The 5,370-nt window shown below is 38.9% G+C and overlaps 1 pseudogene; it reads right to left on the bottom strand.

The window, feature by feature from the left end:
- Nucleotides 1–3,478: 3,478 nt before the first annotated feature.
- On the bottom strand, nt 3,479–4,392 carry LOC101643477 (annotated as a pseudogene).
- Between the last annotated feature and the right edge of the window lie 978 nt (nt 4,393–5,370).

Genomic DNA, 5,370 nt, shown 5'->3' with positions numbered 1-5,370 from the left:
TGAAGATGGTACAGGATCGAACAGTATTTCATTCTGTTGTATGTAGGGTCACTATGACTTGGAACTGACTCAATGGCACCTCACAACAAAAGCAGAAAAACGGGGTAGGATGGGAACCTACATATTAATAAAAGACCAGTTAAATCATTTGATGAAGGTGAATTTCAAGGCAGCGACTTTCAAAAGTTACCCTGGGTATCAGCATCAACATCCCCTGGGAAGTTTTGAAAAATGAAAGTTTTTAGGCCCAAACTCAGGTCTACTGAGACAGAAACGCGGAGGTACTTCTCCTGTTACAGGAATATGTAAACTGTGTTCTACCAAGTCCTCAAAGTAATCCTGGTGCAGACTGAAGTCTGGGACCATTAGCCTATTGAATTCTGGGATGGCTGCTTCTTAGCCACCCACCTTATTAGAAAGTTGAGAACTCAAAAAATGCAGACTTATTCTTAGGAGAACGTATGAGTTAAACCGAAGTGTTTCTTCTCAGAGAAAAGGGACATGAGAGACCCCAAGATTTGAAATTGTCAAAGTATAAACTTTCTTTTTGGCCCCACCCTTAAGAATCCAAATGGAAGATCCATTGACCAATTTATCAACCATATTCGGGACTGGGGTCTTTGAAGGTTTAAGGTCCCATCTGTTAGGTTATCATACTTTGATGGCTTGCATGTTGTTGTGATGCTAGAAGCTATGTCACCAGGATTTCAAATACCATCAGCGTTACCCAAGGTGAACAGATTTCACAGACTGCTTTAAAAAAGATATAGACTCCTTTTATAGTGAAAAAAATAGAATGTGCCCTTTGGAGGGGTTAGCCACTGAAAACTTATGAATAGCAACAGAAAATTGTCAGATATAATGCCTGATAACTAGCCTCAGAATATGAATAAAGCACTCAGAATATGAATAAAGAAAGGTTACTTTCTTAAAAGGAACCCCCCCTAATAAAACCAATTCACTGCCATCACATCAATCCCAACTTATAATGACAGAGGACAGAATAAAATTCCTACTGTGAGTTTCTAAGACTGTAAATCTTTAAGGGAATAGAAAACCTCATTTTTCTCCTCCTGAGTAGCTGGTGGTTTCAAACTGCTAACCTTGATGTTAACAGCCCATAGCATAACCCACTACATGTCCACAGTTCCTATCATAATGACATGAATGGAGTAAAGTCTTCAGGACCTTCAGCATGATTTAAACTGATTAGAAGCAGCTTCACATATCTGTTAATAATCAGAACTAAAATGCACGAAGCAATAATATAGAAAAATGGCAATAATTGAAATTGAAAGGGAACACATGGAGATCAATATCCTAAGTCTCAGTGAGCTTAAATGGATTGGTTATTGGTCATGTTGCATCAAACAATTATATGGATTACTATGCCAGAAATGACAAGTGGAAGATCTTAAAGCATCCGCTTTTGAATGAGCACATGGCAAAAATATCTGTTATCACCTCTCCTATTCAATATTCTACTTTCATGACATTTAAATGAGAGCTATATCTTCTGAGAAAATGGGATGGCCTCATGCTTTGTTGAGTGCATCCTTCTCCAGTATCAAAGTTTCTCATCAGGAAAATGCATAGGGAATTTGATCAAGGGGTAAAAGACAGAGCAAATTGGCTGAGAAAAGATATAGATTGAACAATTATTCAAAGAGCTCTCAAATTACTTCTTCAAAACTGTATGAATATCACTGGAGGTCATATGCATACCCATATAGTACACCACTCAAACTCACTGTCATTGAGTCAATGCTGACTCATAACGAGCCTAACAGAGTAGAACTGCCCTTGTGGGTTCCTCAGGCTATAACTCTTTTACAGAAGCAGAAAATCATAGCTTTCTCCTATGAAGTGGTGGGTGGATTTGAATGACTAACCTTGTGGTTAACAGTCTAATGTGACTAACTGACCAGAGCTCCTTATGATAGCACCACTTTCATCCTCAGTTGTCCAACTTTTAAAAAAGCTTAATTTACAACCACTTTTCTTTTTCCCGAACATGCTTTAAATTTTTACAACTTTAAACACTTCATAAATATCTTTTTTACCTCATGTAAAATTAGCACTCATGATTCAGTAAAGAAATGTAAAAACAGCACAAATAGCATAAACAAGGACGGAAAGGCAAACAGAGTAACGTAGCCATACAGAGATAGTAACTTAGAAAGAAAGTACCACATCAAGAACCAAGGAAGCAGGTATAATGACAGTGTTAAGTCTAGTAGGATATGGTGACATTTACTTCTTATTGTTGGAAGAATCTAACAATAAAACCAGATAGGAAATCAGAAGAGTGGTTTCAGTATCCTCCCATTTGAAAGTTAAATGCTCTATAAAATATAGACCACTGAATTTGGAGAAGGGAAAGAATATTTTCTGAACAAACATATATGCTTAGTGTTGTGGTTTGAAGGATGGAGGCAATGCTGATCCATTGGAATAACTCTTCCCTTTCATGTGTAAGGTCAGGTTTGATTTCCAACCAATTCATTTCATATGGAGTGAATAGAGGCTTTTATGCTGATATAATGTTGAACGGGTCTCAGGAGGTAGTCCCGATTAAGAGGGACTAATAAGAAAATCCTGGCAATCTTTTTCCAAAAATCAGCTAATAAAAACCATATGCATTCACAATCCCTCATGGAAAGATACATTTTATTCTGCTGTGTATAGGTGACCATGAGCACCTAACATCAATGTGATGTAGCAAGGAAAAACTGGGAGGAGAGACCACTATGAATAGTGGGAAAACTACTTGCCTAGTGTTAGGGTAAGTTCTTTCACGTCTTTTCCCTTGTGAGCATTGATCACTTTGAGATATTCAGCACTTTACTGGGGAAAAAAAAGATGCACAACTAACTAGTCAGCTTTGAAGAAAAGGGCTAAAACGATAAGTAATTCTCCCCTACGCTAAACATTCAAACCACCCATGGTTTTTAAAAATCTTATCCTCAAGTCACATGCTGGTCCAGCTTAATCAGAATCTTTAGTCAGGAGACAAAGCCTGAAATATGTGCTTAGATTTTAATATGAAATCTGGATTTTGAAACAACAACATGTATGCTATGTATGTGAGATCATACATAGCATGTGTATACTCTTCTATTAGATGCAAAAGTAGTATAGGTAGTAGACGAGAGTTATTGTCAAAGATAAAAATTCTAAGTTCATAAAAATAGAGCTGTGTGTTTTATTAAGAAGGTGGGTCATGAATGAGAAACTGGGGAAGACTCCATTGTTGTGATATCATATGATCATGCCGATTAACTATATTCTAAAATACTCCCATTTCTCTATTAACAATGAGACAAATCAAGCAATACTAAGATTTGAAAACTCAAGATCCAAATCTGTGAGAGCTACAAAATTATATAACAAAAAATGCAAGATTTCTGGTTACAGATGAAAGGTTTTGAAATATTTTCCAGCCCACACATCATAAAGGATGTTATAAATGTTACAATTAGATCATTCCAATAAGGAGCCTTTGCAGAGATCTCTTGATGTCCTTGTTCCTCAGGCTGTAGATGAAGGGGTTCAGCATGGGAATAAACAGTATAGATCACTGAGGCCACTGCACCATTTTTGGCAGAAGTTGAGACAGCTGAACTGAAGTGCACTCCAGTACCTGTTCCATAAAATAAGCAAACCACTGTCAGATGACAGCCACAGGTGGAAAGGCTTTATACTCCCACCTAAAGATGGGATTCTCAGAATAGAGGAAATAATTCGAGTGTAAGAGAAAAGCGTCCCTGAGACTGGAACACTACCAAAGATGGTACCAATAAAATACACTAGCATGGTATTGTTGGAGATATCAGAACAGGCAAGGTTGAAGAGGTATGGAAAGTCACAGAAGAAACTAGGGGCTTCCATATCTACACAGAAGGTAAGCTGTGATACTATTGAAATGTGCACCAGTGAGCCCAAAAAGCTGACGAAAAAGGATACCAAAATTAAGAAGCCACAGAAACAGGGATTCATGATGGCTGTGTGACCTATAGCCACAAACCTGTCACAAGCCATCACAGTGAGGAACAGACTATCCAGACAGGAAAGACCCCCAAAAAAGGACACTTGTGTAGGCAGCCCCATATAGGTGATGGATTTGGCCTGTGTCTGGATGTTCACTAGCATCTTTGGGATTGTGATACAGATGGAACCAATGTCAACCAATAACAGCTTGAGGATCTGGGTATGTGTGAGGGGGAGGGGGAGCGGGGGTCTGAAGTAGCAAAAAATGATGAGCAGATTCCCAGCCACAGTAGTCAGGTACATGGACAGGAACAGTCCAAAGAGGCAGGGCTGTGGTTCTGGATCCTCAGAAAGACCCACGAGGAGGAATTTTGGGATGCCTGTTAGATTCTGTGGCTCCATGTACCTTAGTAAAAGAAAAGGATGAATTGTTAAGATGAAACAAGTCAACAAACATACAGCTTTGATTTTTTTCTATTTTCTGTATAAAATTCACAAGTAAATCATGGAAATTTACAAGTTCAGATTGAGGAGCTAATACTCAGTAATGAGCATTGTTACTTGGTTGCATGAACAAAACAGTACTTCTCAGAATATTTTCTCATTTTTTTATTATCCTACTCACCTATACACACAAATTTCTGTGTACAACCTCTACAGAGACACTTGTGAAAACAATGTTGGAATTTTTTAAGACAAAAAAATCCTTAGAGAAGCAATAAAACCACCTTCCCTCCTTCATGAAAAATCTAAATGCAATAAAAGCCTTCTTTTAAGAAAAATAAAACATATTTCAATTAAAGTGCAATTAAGAAGGCAATCTTGGTCTGACATACTTCAGTATGCTGTCAGAAAAGACCAGTCCCTGGAGAAGGGTAGCAGACTTGGCAAAGCGGAGAGGCGGTGAAAAAGAGGAAGGCGCTCAAAAAGATGGATCGACTAAATGGCTGCAACATCCGGCTCAAGCATAGGAACGATTGTGCGGATGCTTCAGTTCTAGGCTGTATTTCATTCTGTTGCACACAGGATCACCATGAATCGGAGCCGATTTGGTGACACCTAACAACAACACGGGTGGTAAAAATTCAAAATCCATTCGTAGAGTCACCCTGCTGATTCCACCTCCCTTGGCCTCCCTCAGAATGCTCAGACTGGGGAAGCGGATAGTTTTGCCCTCAGAGCGAGTGCATTGGAAAGCGGATGACTACAGATAAGCCTTTGTTTTTAGGTGCCATTGTGTTTGTTCTTACTCATCGCAACCCCGTGTGCAACCGGAGGAAGCATCACCCAGCACTGGGCGAGCCTCACAATTGTACTTAGGTTTGAATCCATTGTTTGCAGCCACTGAATCAACCTATCTTGTGCTTTTCACTGAGCCTC

This window comes from Echinops telfairi, unplaced genomic scaffold (genome assembly GCF_000313985.2).
Source record: "Echinops telfairi isolate 266 unplaced genomic scaffold, ASM31398v2 ScPeMD7_36;HRSCAF=134, whole genome shotgun sequence".
Classification (NCBI taxonomy): domain Eukaryota; kingdom Metazoa; phylum Chordata; class Mammalia; order Afrosoricida; family Tenrecidae; genus Echinops; species Echinops telfairi.
Note: the sequence above shows the minus strand (reverse complement) of the source record. Positions and strands in the feature narration are given on the sequence as shown.